This window comes from Erinaceus europaeus, chromosome 8 (assembly GCF_950295315.1).
Source record: "Erinaceus europaeus chromosome 8, mEriEur2.1, whole genome shotgun sequence".
NCBI lineage: Eukaryota > Metazoa > Chordata > Mammalia > Eulipotyphla > Erinaceidae > Erinaceus > Erinaceus europaeus.
In genome coordinates this window covers 54,665,962-54,681,945 of record NC_080169.1, presented here as the reverse complement: position 1 = coordinate 54,681,945, position 15,984 = coordinate 54,665,962, and the positions used below count along the sequence as shown (strand labels likewise).

Here is a 15,984-nt window from a genome sequence, read left to right as displayed (position 1 = left end):
TTTTTTCAGTTTTGTTTTTAGTTGTTGGAACCATTTTTAGTTACTTTTGTTTATGTTTCCTTGCACATTAGGTCATTTTGCATATAATGTTTTTTTTTGCATATAAATCTTTGTCAGTACACACATTGATATTATAGCTTTAGAGTGACTCTTAAAACCACTTAATATATTTCCTTCAAGTTTTGTGTTTGGGGTATGCATGTGCACATGTGTGTTGCTTGGGTCTTATGTATGTACAATACCTCCACCTTGGTCTTTTTTTTTCACTCATGTTTTAGAGCAAGAAGGAGAATAGGCAGACAGAAAGAAATGATTACACAGTACCACTATGCCATTCTTGAAACAAGCCTGGTGTTGTCCGTTGTGCTCTCAGTGCCTATGCTAGAACCCAAAACCTCATGTAACTAAAGGCATACATCCTACTGGGCAGCCTACTCCCAGCCCCATGTAATTAATTCTTTTAAAAATTTGGCTTAGTTTTTCTAGTCTGTTTGATTTTCTATGCAGAGTTTAGGATCAGTTTGTCTATGTCTATAAAATTTCTTGCTAGGATTTTGATAGTAATCACATTAACTCTGTAGGTTAATTTAAGGAGTATTTATATCTGTAATTGTGTCATGTATATGGAGTTCTTTTGTAAATATTATTTAATACATTTAGAGATGAAATTTTACATTCATGATCCAAATATAGGAACTGTAGGGGAAGGGACGACCAAATGACAAGAAAGAGCTATGATAATTAAAGTATGATTGTTCAAATTTAAATCCAGAATAGTTGGAAGGCAAAGTTTAAAAATCTCTAAAAGTAGAACAATAAGAGAAAGATGAAAGGTTAGAGACTCTGGTTAAGTGAACCATTATTCAAATAATAAGACTTTCTCTTCCAGGAAGAACATAGAAATAGAGAGTCAATGATGATCAAAAAATTTGTTCTAGATTAAATGAAGGAGAATAGACTTCTAATTTGAAATAGTGAATTTGAAAAACAACCATATGATATATGTGTGTGTGTGTGTGTGTTATTTTTATTTATTATTTTACAGGCAAAGAAACAGAATGGCAGTTGCCAGGAATTGGGAGAGAGAGATAGGGAGTTGCTGTTTAAAGATTACAGACTAATTTAGGAAGATGAAAACTTCTGGAACTGGATGCTGGCAATAGTGATGTAAAATTGTGAATATACTTAACACCAGTGAATTATACACATTAATATGGTACCTTTTTTTAAAAAAAAAATCTTTATTTATTTATTTATTTATTTTTATTTTCCTGCCAGAGCACTGCTGCTCAGCTCTGGCTTATGGTGGGGCAGGGGATTGAACCTGGGATTTCTGGAGCTCAGGTATGAGTCTCTGCATAATCATTATACTATCTACCTCCGACCTTAATATGGTATCTTTAAAGCTGTATGTTTTACCACAACTAAGAATTTTGAAAAAATACCGCACAAAGCATATTCATGAGATTTTAGACTCATGAGATCTCTGGGACAATAAAAATAAAAAATACCCTGAAATACATTAAGAGTGACAAAATATACTGAAAATTAAGATACCTAATTAATCCTCTTCCAAATATTTCTGAAGACCTTCATGGTGGTGGTGGATACCCAATTATGAAAATTTTGAAATTTTGTTCACATAAAACTTGTAGTAACTAAATGTAGAGAGATTTATCTTAGACTACTTATCATGCACAATCATACAACTAACTGGATCTGGATATGCTCCTGATGTTCCATTAAGTGGCCATAAGAGAAAAAAAAGAAAGAAATCTACAAAGGAAAAAAGGATCAAGAGAGGAAAAAAGAAGAGAGAGAGAGAGAAACACTGAAAAACTGTGAACAAGCTCTGAGAGCTAGAAAGCAAATACTTTGTAAAGGCAACTGATGAAACAAAGTTCAAATCTTATTCTAAAACTGTGAAAGAAAAAGAGAGCAAGTTGGCTTATGCTAAAGAATGCTAAAAAGGCATAGGTAACTCTTGAATAAAGAAGATGGGATATAGCTAAACCCCACAGAGACTAAAAAATTTTATGAAAAGTTAGAATGATTAGATCCTCAATTTCAACCTGTGGAACTGAGTTGATGGCTCCTCTTTTAGAGAAAGACCAGAGGTGTAGAGAAAGTGTCCCAGAACCACAGAGACTAACATGTATCAATAATATATAATTCTGGAGAGAGTATTAGGTGAAAGTAGATACTAAATGGTGAAACTTCTCCCAATTTCCTTCCTTCACTTAACCTAAAGAACAGACTAAAATATTGTATAGTTGGGATCCACAATGAAACTGCCCACACCATTTGCATTTTACAGTGGAGTTAGCTGGCTGTCAAATGGGCAGCTATAAATTAGTGCCAAAATAAGTGTCATTATATGTGTTTCTTTGTGTATCTGTCTGGAGTTAGCCTAGAATAATATCTTAGTTATTTTTGCCATAATCCATTATAGAAGTAATTTTATATATCAAAATCTGGGTCATTAGGTCTAGTTTAAAATACACACACACACACACACACACACGCATTTAGATATTTTTTGGGAAAAAAGTAGCAAAAATAATACAGTAGGAATTTTATGTACTATTGCATAGACTTGCTACTCAGAGTTATAGTATAATATGAATTTCCTTAGTATTTTTTTTCTGTGAATGTGTGTATTTTATTTAATTTGACTGTATTGTAGATAATTTCATTATAAGCTCATTTGTTGTGACAGCTCTTTTCACTTAAAATCAAGTTGTAAATTGGGTTTTAATGACTGTATTCTAGCACTGTGTTAATGGATTTACTATAATTTACTTAATTGCAACAGAGACACTTGTTCATAATTTGTTCGGAATTTAAAACTTAGAAATAATCAAATTATTTATGGATTCAATATTAAAATAATTTTACATATATTTGAAAATTGACCAATATTCTCCTCTTATATTAAAGCAATTACAGAAGCCAGACCTTCCACCTTCTGCAACCCACAACCCTGGTGGGTCCATGCTCCCAGAGGGATAGAGAATGGGAAAGCTATCAGGGGAGGGAATGGGATATGGAGATTGGGTGATGGGAATTGTGTGGAGTTGTACCCCTTCTACCCTATGGTTTTGTTAATTTATCCTTTCTTAAATAAAAAATAAATTAAACAAAGTTAATGAGATAATCTATTTTACTTCTTTATGATAGAAAATATTAATTCTGTCTTGTAAACATTTTATTTTAGTGAGAGCTACAGAGAAAAAGATGAGAGAGTCTGGAGCACTGCTTGGCTCTGGCTTATGATGGTACTGAAGATTGAACCTGGGACCTTGGAGATTCAGGCTTGAAAGTCTTTTTCATAACCACTATGTTGTCTCCACAGGCCCAAAGACATAATACGAAGGCGTTTAATACATTGAATTTGTTTCTTTTTGCTTATTGGTTTACAACTTTAAGATAGTTGTCAATCAATAAGGAAGAAGAAATAAATTTCTGGCCAAGTAAAGAGTAGACAGAAAGTACACATTAATTAAATACCTTCTCTATAAGATACTGTGTTAGGTACTTACAGATTCATTTTTTACAATAACTCATGCCTATTGTGTAGTCAAGAAAACTGATCTAGAGAGATTAACAGAAATAACTAGGATTCAAGTTTTTAAAATATATTTATATATTTATTTAATTTGATAGGACAGAGAGAATTTGAGAGGTACGGGCTAGGGAAGAGGGGCTAGGGAGAGAGAAGGAGATACTTATAGTACTGCTTCACTGCTCCTGAAACCTCCCATTTGCATTTGGGGGCTGGGGACTTGAACCCTGATCCTTGCACATGATAACTTGTATGCTCAATTAGATGCACTACTGCTCTCCTCCACAAAGAACTTTTTTTAATTAATTTTTTATGGGAAGGGTAATGAAAGGTTAGAGACTCTTGTTAGGTGAACCATTATTCAAATTATATATACACACACACAGCTTTCTCAGTTACTCATCTGTTGTTGGACACCTAGGTCACTTCCAAATTTGGGGCTTTTACAAATTGTGCTGCTATGAATATAAGTACATAGATCTCTTTGGATGGGTGTGTTTGTTTCCTTAAATATCCCTAGGAGAGGAAATGCTGGGTCATAGAGTAGGTCCATTTCTATACTTCTGAGAGTTCTCCGGATTGCTCTCTGCAGAAGATGGACCAGTTTACATTCCCACCATCCAACATTTTTATTTCATTTTTTAAATTTATGATTAATAGTAGGTTACAAGATTATGAAATTATAGTGTATACTTCCACATCACATCCGCTACCAAAATTCTTTATCTCCATCCCCCCACCTCCATAAGATACCCACCAAGTTCTCACAAGTCTTTTTTTTTTAATATTTATTTTATTTATTTATTCCCTTTTGTTGCCCTTGTTGTTTTATTGTTGTAGTTATTATTGTTGTTGTCGTTGTTGAATAGGACAGAGAGAAATGGAGAGAGGAGGGGAAGACAGAGAGGAGGAGAGAAAGATAGACATCTGCAGACCTGCTTCACCGCCTGTGAAGCGACTCCCCTGCAGGTGGGGAGCCGGCGTTCGAACTGGGATCCTTATGCCAGTCCTTGTGCTTTGCGCCACCTGCGCTTAACCTGCTGCGCTACAGCCCGACTCCCCTCACAAGTCTTAAAAACAGTTTGTGTGTGTGGGTGTATTTTCAAATTCATGTGTGCCATCACATTTCTAGATTCCACATATAAGTGAACCCATCCAGTTGTCTTTCATCTTTACTTATTTTGCTAAGCATAATAACTTACAGTTCCATCTGTTTTGTCACAAAGGATACAATATCATCATTTCCGATTGAAGAGTAATATGAGAATGTATATCCCATAACTTCTTTAGCCAGTCATCTGTTGATGGGCATTTAAGCTGATTCTACTCTTTGGCTATTGTGAATAATGCAGCTGTGAACATAGGGGTGCATATGTCCCTTCTAGTTAGTGCTCAAGTGTTCTTTGGATAAGTGCCTAAGAGTGGTATTGCTGGATCATAGGTAGTTAATTCCATTTTTATTTATTTAAAGACTATCCATGCAGTCTTTCAAAGGAGCTGCTCCTGTTTGTATTCCCATCAGCAGTGTAGCATGGTTCATTTTTCTCCACAACCGCTCCAATACCTGTAATTTCCTGGTTTGTTGACATAAGTCATTCTCTCAGATGTGAGGTGGTATCTCACTATAGTTTTAATTTGATTTCCCTAATGATAAAGTGAAGTGGAACGTTTCTCTGTATGTTTATGGACCATGTTTATCTCTTTAGACAACTGTCTCTAGTTTTTTGGCCCTTTTTTACTGGGTTGTTCTCATTTCTTTTGTATATCTGTACTAATTCTGTGTCAGTTTCTTATTGGATGTGTGACGTGCAAATATCTTCTCCCATTGACTCCACATTCTAACACTTGTTACTATCCTTTCTGATGTATAGTACTCTCACAAGAGTCAAGTAGTACCTCATTGCTGTCTTTGGATTCAAGTTTTTTTTTTAATTCTTACTATTTTGAAATGTTTTAATAGAAAGTGACAGGAAGTTGGATCCTATTCATGCACATAAGTGACCACTTCCATTATCGAAGTCACTCTTTTACATTATAACTGATTAGCATACATTAGCACTTCAACAATTCTGTAAAAGTCATAATTTAGTTTTGGGCTCATTATTGGTCTTGTATATTCTGTAAGTTTGAATAAATGTTTCATTACAATATTATACACAGTATTTTCAGCACCCTAAAATCCTGTTACTTGTGTTCATCCTTTCTCTATCCACAACCCCCTAGAAACTACCAGCTATTTCCTTTACCTCTATGGAGTTGCCTTTTCGAGTATGTCATATGGTTGATAGTTTACAGTATATAATTTTTCAAATCACTTAGTAATATGCACTTAAATGACTTTTTATGTTCCTCTATGACTTTCCATAGCTGGGTAGCTTATCTATTTTTAGCTCTGAATAATATTCCATTGTCTAGATGTACCACAATTTATTTATTCATCACCAATTGCATCTTTCTAGCTCCAGAGTTGTGACAATGATGAATAAATCTGCTATACATATCTTTGTGCAGGCTTTTATGTAGACATAAAAGTTTCAGCTCCTAGGGTTAAATACCAAGGAATGTTTAGTAAGAATATATTCTTTATTAGAAAAACCACCAAACTCTCTTCCAAAGTCGCTTTAACATTTTAGTGTTCTTACCAGCAGTGAGTTATTGTTGCTCAATGTCCTTCCCAGTATTTGGTGGTATTAGATGTTCCAGACTTTGTTCATTCTAAGTTATTATTATTATTATTTGTATTGAGGGGAGTGTATGGTCCACGGTAAATACAGTTGTTGATACTTGTGTACAATTTGTCAGAACACCCTTACCCCCAGCTTCTGTCCTCCACCATCATACACCAGGACCTGAAGCCCCCTCCTCCAGAGTTCTTTACTTTGGTACAACACATCATCTCCAGTCCAGAATCTGCTTTGTGTTTCCCCTTTCTGTTATTCCCAACTTCTTCTATTTTTTAAAATTTCTTTATTGGGGAATTAATGTTTTACATTCAACAGTAAATACAATAGTTTGTACATGCATGACATTTACCAGTTTTCCATGTAACAGTACAACCCCCACTAGGTTCTCGGTCATCCTTCTTGGATCTGTATTCTCCACACCCACCCACTGCAGAGTCTTTTGCTTTTGTGCAATACTCCAATTCCAGTTCAGGTTCTACTTGTGTTTTCTTTTCTGATCTTGTTTTTCAACTTCTGCCTGAGAGTGAGATCATCCCATAATCATCCTTCTCGAGTTTCTGACGTATTTCACTCAACATGATTTTTTCAAGGTCCATCCAAGATCGGCTGAAAACGGTGAAGTCACCATTTTTTATAGCTGAGTAGTATTCCATTGTGTATACATATATCACAACTTGCTCATTCACTCATCTGTTGTTGGACACCTGGGTTGCTTCCAGGTTTTGGCTCTTGCAAATTGTACTGCCAAGAACATATGTGTACACAGATCTTTTTGGATGGATATGTTGGGTTCTTTAGAATATATCCTCAGGAGAGGAATTGCAGGATCATAGGGTAGGTCCATTTCTAGCCTTCTGAGAGTTCTCCAGACTATTCTCCACAGAGGTTGGACCAATTTACATTCCCACCAACAGTGTAGGAGGGTTCCTTTGACCCCACACCCTCTCCAGCATTTGCTGCTGTTATCTTTTCTAGTGTATGACATTCTCACAGGAGTGAAATGGTATCTCATTGTTGTCTTGATTTGCATTTGTCTGACAGTCAGAGACTTGGAGCATTTTTTTATGTGTTTCTCAGCCTTTTGGATCTCTTCTGTGTTGAATATTCTGTCCATGTCCTCCCCCCACTTTTGGATGGGGTTATTTGTTGTCTTGTTGTTGAGATTTGCAAGATCTTTATATATTCTGGCTATTAGCCTCTTATCTGATGTATGGCATGTAAAGATCTTCCCCCATTCTGTGAGGGGTCTCTTGATTTGGGTAGTGGTTTCTTTTGCTGTGAAAAAGCTTTTTGATTTTATGTAGTCCCATAGGTTTAGTCTTAGTCTTCTTTGTAATTGGATTCGTTTCATTGAAGATGTCTTTAAAATTTATGCGGAAAAGAGTTCTGCCAATATTTTCCTCTAAGTATCTGATAGTTTGTGGTCTAACATCCAAGTCCTTGATCTACTTGGAATTTACTTTTGTATTTGGTGAAATATAGTGGTTCAGTGTCATTCTTCAGCATGTTTCAACCCATTTTTTCCAACACCATTTGTTGAAGAGACTCGGCTTTCCCCATTTAATAGTCTGGGCACCTTTGACAAAGATTAGATGTCCATAGTTGTGGGGCCTCACTTCTGGGCTCTCAATTCTATTCCACTAGTCAGTGTGTCTATTCATGTTCCAGTACCAAGCAGTTTTGATGACAATGGCCCTAAAATACAATTTGAGATCTGGGAGTGTGGTGCCTCCAGTTCTATTCTTTTTTCTCAAGATTGTTTTGGCAATTCTAGGTCTTTTCTGGTTCCAGAAAAACATTTGTAGCATTTGTTCTAGTCTCCTAAAAAATGTGCTTGGGATCTTGATGGGGATAGCATTAAATCTGTAGATGGCTCTGGGTAGTAAGTATATTCATTTTGGTGATGTTAATTCTTCCAACCCATGAACATGGATTATCTTTCCACTTCTTTGTGTCTTTTTCAATTTCTTTGAGTAGTGACTCATAACTTTCAGTATACAAGTCTTTCACTTCTTTGGTTAGGTTTACTCCTAGATATTTTATTGTTTTAGTTGCTATAGTAAAAGGAACTGATTTCTGGATTTCAACTTCTTCTAGCTTAGTGTTTGCATAGAGGAATGCCACTGACTTTTGAATGTGAATTTTGTAGCCTGACACCTTACTGTATTGCCTGATGATTTCCAAAAGCTTCTTGCTGGATTCCTTAGGTTTTTCTGTGTATACTATCATGTCATCTGCAAATAGGGAGAGTTTGATTTCTTCTCTTCCAATCTGTATGCCTTTAATTCCTTGCTCCCGCCTGATTGCTATGGCAAGAACTTCCAACACTATGTTGAATAGTAATGGTGATAGTGGGCAGCCCTGTCTAGTACCTGATCTGAGTGGAAATGCTTCCAGTTCTTCACCATTGAGTATGATGTTGGCTATAGGTTTCCTATATATAGACTCCACTATCTTCAGGAATTTTCCATCTATTCCCATTTTTTGTAGTGTTTTGATCATAAAGGGATGTTGTATTTTGTCAAAGGCTTTCTCTGCATCTATCGATATGACCATGGGGTTTTTGGTCTTGTTTTTGTTGATGTGGTGGATCACGTTGATTGATTTATGTATATTAAACCAACCTTGCATGACTGGGATAAACCCTACTTGGTCATGATGAACAATCTTTTTAATATACTGCTGTAACCAGTTGGCTAGAATTTTGTTCGATAGAATTTTAGCATCTTTGTTTATCAGAGATATTGGTCTATAGTTTTCTTTTTTGGTTGTGGCCCTGTCTGCTTATAGTATCAGAGTGATGTTGGCTTCATAGAAGCTGGCAGGGAGTATTCCAGTGTCTTCAATCTTCTGAAAGACTTTTAAAAGTAGAGATATTAGTTCTTCTTTGAAGGTTTTGTAGAATTCATTTGTAATACCATCTGGTCCAGGACTTTTATTTTGGGGAGATTTTTGATAACTGTTTCAATTTCGTTATCTCTGATGGGCCTGTTCATGTTATCTACTTCCTCTCTTTTTGGAAGTTGGTAGGTATCTAGGAAATCATCCATTTCTTCTAGGTTCTCTAGCTTGGTGGCATATAGTTGTTTATAGAAGTCTCACATGTTATGTTGAATTTCTGTGGTGTCTGTTGTGATTTCTCCTCTTTCATTTAGTGTCCAATTTATTTGGGTCTTCTCCCTTTTTTGTTTTGGGAGTCTGGCTAAAGCTTTGTCGATTTTGTTCACTCTTTTGAAGAACCAACATTTACTTTCATTGATCTTTTGAATGGTTTTTTTATTTTCAATGTTATTGATTTCTGCCCTAACTTTAATGATTTCTGTCCTTCTGGTTGCTTTAGGGTTCATTTGTTCTTCTTTTTCTAGGTCTTTAAGATGTGCAATCAGGCTGTTTACTTGTGCTTTTTCTTGTTTCCTAATGTGTGCTTGTATGGCTATGAACTTCCTTCTCAGTACTGCCTTAGCTGTGTCCCAAATATTTTGATAGCTTGTGTCTTCATTTTCATTGAACTCTCAAAAGATTTTGATTTCTTCCTTGATTTCCTCTTTGAACCAGAAGTTGCTAAGAAGTGTACTGTTGAGCTTCCAAATTTTGGGACTCTTACTAATCTTTTGTTGATTGCTAAGTGTTAGTTTAATTCCACTGTGGTCTGAGAAGATGCTTGGGATGATTTCAATGCTCTTGAATTGGCTGATGCTGTCTTTGTGGCCTAACATATGGTCTATCCTTGAGAATGACCCATGTGGTCTTGAGTAAAATGTGTATTCCAGTTTCTTGGGATGAATGATTCTGAAAATGTCCAATAGTTCTATTTTATCTGTGTCTTCATTTAGCTCCCTTAGTCTTTATTGATTTTCTGCCTGGATGATCTGTCAAATTGAGAGAGTGGGGTGTTGAAGTCCCCTACTATGACTGTGTTGCTGTTAATATATTGCTGTAGCTCTTTCAGTAGACATTTGATGTATTTAGATGGCTTCTCATTGGGTGCATAGATGTTAATAATTGTTAAGTCCTCTTGATTGACTGATCCTCTGAGCATTAAGTAGTGTCCATTCCTCTCTTTTTAAATCTTATCTATTTTAAAATCTGTCATGTCATATGAGATATGACAATAGCTGTTTCAGCCCTTTTTTGTGGGCCATTGTCCTGTATGATAGTTTTCCATCCTTTCACTTTAAATCTTTTTGTCTTGTTGACTTAGGTGGGTTTCCTGTAGATAGCATATTGTTGGATTGTGTTTTCTGATCCATCTTCCTACTCTGTGTCTTTTAATAGGTGAATTCAGGCCACTGACATTTATTGATATCAAAGATTGAAGATATTTTAATGCCATTCATTTAGAGTTTTAGAGTGTTCTGATATATGTTCTATTTATGGTGGTCTGACTGTTTATAGGAGACCTTTCAAAACTTCTTTCAGGGCAGGCTTGGTGATAGTTGATTCCTTCAACTGTTGCTTGTCTGAGAAGGTTTTGATGCCTCCATGTAGTCTGAATGACAGTCTAGCAGGATACAGTATTCTTGGTTAAAAGCCTTTCTCATTGAGTACTTGGTAGATATCTTGACATTCTCTTCTGGCCTGTAGTGTTTGTGTGGAGAAGTCTACTGCTAATCTTATGGGTTTTCCTCTGTAGGTGACTCTGTTTTTCTTTTACAGCCTTCAGGGTCCTTTCTTTATCCTTATTCCTTTCCATTCTAAATATGATGTGTCTTGGTGTCTTTAAGTCTGATTTAATTCTGTTTGGGACCCCCTGGGCTTCTTGAATCTTTATGTCTTTGATGTTGTCTAGACTAGAGAAGTTTTCAGCTATTATGGCCTGAAGAATGCTTTCTTCCTCTCCCTCTCTTTCTTCCTCTGGTAATCCAATAATTTGTATATTGTTTCTTTTGAAGTCATCCCATAGGACTCTGTTGTTGTTTTCAGTATCTTTTAGTCTCTTTTTTGAGATCTCTTACTTCTTTTTTAGTTATCTCTAATTCGTCCTCGATCTTACTAATTCTGTCTTCAGCCTCATTGATTATCTATTCTCTCTCCCGTCTATTGTTTTCTGGAGTTCATCTGTTTTGTTACCCTTTCTGATACTGTTTTAGCTTGTTCAGCTAGTTGTGTTTTTATTATTCCCAACTTCTACCCATGAGTGATATCATCCCATAGTCAAATCTTCTCTTTCTGGCTTATCTCACTTAACATGATCCTTTCCAGCTCCATCCAAGATGAGGTGAAGGATGTGAATTTATTCTTAAAAAGCTGAATAATAGTCCATTATATATAGAAACTACAACTTTCTTAGCCACTCATTTGTTGTTGGATACCTAGGTTGTTTCTGGGTGTTATACTGCTGTGAACACAGGTATACACAGGTCTTTTTTGCATGGGTTTGTTTGAGTCCTCAGGGAATATCTGCAGGAAAGGAATTGACTGGTCATAGGGTAGGTCCATTTCTAGTCTTCTGAGAGTTCTCCAGACTCGCTCTCCGCAGAGGATGGACCAATTTACATTCAGACCAGCAGTGTAGGAGTGTCCCCTCCTCTTCCTTTTTTTACCTTGGTCTCCCTTCCCCTCACTTCCGTTTTCCTCCCTTCTCCTCACCTCTCCTCCTCTCTTCATGGCATCAAACCTGACTTAGCACAAATTTTACTGATAAATTGAAAGAGATTTGAATTTGTTTTCCGGGTTGGAACAGTATCTCAAGAGTCAACACATAAAAGTACAAAACCAAAGTACCTATAATAGAAAAAATTTGAGGAGCAACTCACAATTATTAGGATACCCCAGTTGGATCTATTTTTAGATAGTGCAGGTTGACAGGGTCTCCAATGTGGTCTCCTGCTGTGGGATCTCAGCTCAGTATTTAATTTTAGGACTGTCAAAAGCAATTACAGAAGCCAGACCTTCCACCTTCTGTACCCCATAACGATCCTGGTTCCTCCCAGAGGGACAAAGAATAGGAAGGCTTTCAAGGGAGGGGATGGGATAAGGGTGTTCTGGTGGTGGGAATTGTGTGGAATTGTACCCTTCTTATCCTATGATCTTGTCAATATTTCTATTTTACAACAAAACAAACAAAAGAAAAACACAGCCCCAAATAAATTTGGTTGTCTATGATATCATTTATCTACCACACTTGTTCGGGACGTACCTACAGAAGTTCAGTATAGAAAATGCACAAACTAGGCCAAGCTCTGTTAGTAGTACTCTAGTCTATACTGTAAGGTGTGATTTCTAGCCCAGCAGTCAGTTTGAATTCAAAATTCTCACAACCTGTTAGAAAGGAGTTGTGGCCAGTTTTCCTCCAAGAATTGTTCTGAAAAGTAGGGATCATTAAAACCTTCCCAAGTGACAGGTTTTTGTTTGACTCCTGTTATTACACAATCTTTGTGTCATGTTATAACTTTACATTTCTTTCAGTCATGCTGCTCTTACCCAGACCTTTTTTTTAAATAGTAGTTTGCTAAATTTAATTAAAGGTTAAATTTACAAAGCTATTCCTCAGTTCATCTGTGAGGATAATAAAAATACTTGTCATGAGTGACTTTGATGATTAAATGAATATAAATATTCTGTTACTTTACATGTCTCTGAGAGTAGAATTGTTTTTCTAATGTAAATAACTCATAAGATGAACTTTAAAAATTCCATTTTAACGTTTTGAAGCCTAAATCATAGACTATCATGTCCAGTTAACAGCTAAGCTCAAAATAGCCATTTGTCTAAGTATACATTTACATAATTTTATAATAATTTTTAAATGATTTGATACTGATTTATAAAATTATGGGATATCAGAGGTACAATTCCATACCTCTCCCACCACCAGAGTTCTATATTCTCAGTCCCTCCATTGGAAACTGCAATCGTTCTCCCAATGTCACAGATGTGGGTTGACTATCATTTCTATGACTCTCTGTCTATATTTACATATACTTGCACATTTTCTTTTATTCACAAGAATTTGGGTGCAAAAGAGACAAAGCATTTTCTAAAATTAAAAAAAAAGCATTCTTACCTAATTTGAGAGATAAAATTATATTTAGGAATTGGGCAGGATTAAATCCTGACTGTTCAAAAATTTGAAGTGGTTTAGCATTAACTTCCTATTTTGTCCTTAATGGTTACCTAGTTAGTAGCCTAGAAAAGATTATTCCCCTTTTGAGACAGCTCTGTTTAATGATCAGTGCCTCATAAGGTATGTGTACCAGGATGAAAGGTGAGAGAAATGGAATCAGACTATCTGTGTTCTGTGGTATACTGTAACTAACCTGGAAACCAGAACATAAATCAGGGCAGTGAGCTTTCCTCCAGAGTGAGGTGAAAATGCATTACCTTAAGAATTAGCGGAGGGGATCACATTCCTTTTGATGTACCCTCTCCCAGCTTGCAGCATTGAGCAGAAATCACAAGTTTGGAATGCAGTTAGCTTCAGTGATCTATTATTATATTAATAGTACCCTAACTTTAGATGTTCTCATGAGAGAATAAACCATTTGTTGTTTGCATATGTCTGTGACCCAGACAATTCTCCCAGGACCAATTGATGTTTTCATAGGTTAGGATCCTACAAAGAGGGGTGTCCTAAATCTGTAATACTTCCAGAACCTGAGTTTTATTAAGGACCTCTGTCTGCTTATAGTTCATTGGAGTTCATGCTAAGTGTGAAACTGCCCAATATCAGTCAATGTCAGGCTTTAGTTTAGAGTGAGAACGGGGCAGTGAGAACCTGTGAATTCAAAATTTAAAAAATCTAGCAGTCTTTTGCAAAGCCTAGACTCTATAATGCCAAGTATTTGTGTTCCAAGACCAAGTGATAAGCAGGGCTTTTGTAAGCCATGGAATTCAAATTTACCCACTCAAAAATGTATACATCAGAGTGTAAAGTCATCAGTCTATAAATTAGATATCTGATATTTTTTTTTTTGGCCTCCAGGGTTATTGCTGGTGCTCAGTGCCTGCACTACTTCCCATTTTGTTGCCCTTTTTGTTGTTATTGTTATTATCGTCATTGCTGTTGTTGCAGGAGAGGACAGAGAAATTGAGACAGGAGGGGAAGACAGAGAGTGGAGAGAAAGATAGACACCTGCAGACTCTCTTCACTGCCTGTGAAGCAAACCCCCCTCCCCCCGCAGGTGGAGAGGTGGGGAGCTGGGGGATTGAACCTGGATTCTTTTTTTTTTCTTTTTTTAAAAAATATTTATTTATTCCCTTTTGCTGCCCTTGTTATTGGTTTGTTGTTGTAGTTATTATTGTTGTTGTTATTGGTGTCGTCTTTGTTGGATAGGACAGAGAGAAATGGAGAGAGGAGGGGAAGATAGAGGGGGAGAGAAAGACAGACACCTGCAGACCTGCTTCACCACCTGTGAAGCGACTCCCCTGCACGTGGGGATCCTTATGCCGGTCATTGCGCTTTGCGCCACGTGCTCTTAACCCGCTGCGCTACCGCTGGACTCCCTGAACCTGGATTCTTATGCTTGTCCTTGTACTTTGTGCCATGTGCGCTTAACCCGCTGGGCTATTGCCCAGCCCCCTGATATCTTGATTTTTTAACAGCTCACTACTAATTGAAAACTGCTTTTTAAAACTAAAAGTATTACATCTAGAGATATAGTTTGGATTAGAGTTTAAGGAGTCTAAGATTAAAACTGAATGTTGACTTTTGACATAAGTAACTGCCTTTTTCTTCAATAGCACCTGCTTTGAGGTCTTTGATTCCTAATACCAAGATAAAACACATCCCACTTATATTTTTACTTACGTTTGTGAAATATGGACAATATAGTGTTCAGAAATTATGAAAACAGAGATGGCAGTGTAGTGCACGAGATCAGCAAGCCTGAGGCCCCAGGTTCAGTCCCCAGCACCACTTTATGCCAGAGCTAAGTGATACTCTCGCCAAAAAACAAAATAAACAAACAAAAATATTATGAGAAGGAGCAATGCTGTATAGTTAGATGCCAAAGCCGTTGAAACTAAGCTATTCAAGGACAGCACCGTAGCACTTGAGCCAAATGTGTGAAAGCTGAGTGTCACCCAAGGGGAAGAAATTCAGCTCTCTGAAAATTTTACTTATGTAGAGAACATACATGACAGTTATAGATCATTGTGTTTGAATAGGCAATAGAAGTTAACGGTGATGTTCCATGCAGTAGTAGTTGCCCCTTGGTTTAATAGTTTACCACATGTGGAACTCTTGGTAACTCTTTTCAGCATTTGTCAGTTTGGCAAAAGGAAACAGTCAGCTGCTGCTCTTTGTAGCTATTTTAATTTCTTTTTCTTTCTTTTTTTTTCCTAATGGTAGCATAGATTTTCATACCAAAAACCAGATGGATGTATAAGATATCCAAGAGAAGTCAGAATATGTATCTTTTATTTTGGCTACAGATAAACCTAAGTCATAATGCCACCTAGAGGGATTTTCTTTTCTTTCTGGGTATTATCACGACAATAATTATGTGACTATTTTATTTTGATTGCTGTGGTACTAAGTTAGTGTCTTAATAGCACAGTGAATTTTAATTTTGGAATGCAAATACAGAGAAATTAATTTCTTTGCTGAAGGTGACCTAGTAGAATAATGCAGGATCTGCAAGTGTGAGATCCTGAGTTCAGTTCCTGGCACTACATGTGGTAGAGTAATGCTCCACTTCCCCTCCCTCCCTCCCACTTCCTGAATAATACATACATAAATCTTCAGGAATAAAAATATTTTTTTCTTTAGTCCAGATCACTTATTTACATAGT

The 15,984-nt window shown here is 36.5% G+C and overlaps 1 protein-coding gene across 3 annotated transcripts in view; it reads left to right on the top strand.

The window, feature by feature from the left end:
- The window catches only part of LOC132539904 (ankyrin repeat and IBR domain-containing protein 1-like), a 53,876-nt gene that overhangs the window by 24,973 nt on the left and 12,919 nt on the right, over positions 1-15,984 (top strand). The gene's annotated exons all lie outside the window — the stretch shown is intronic.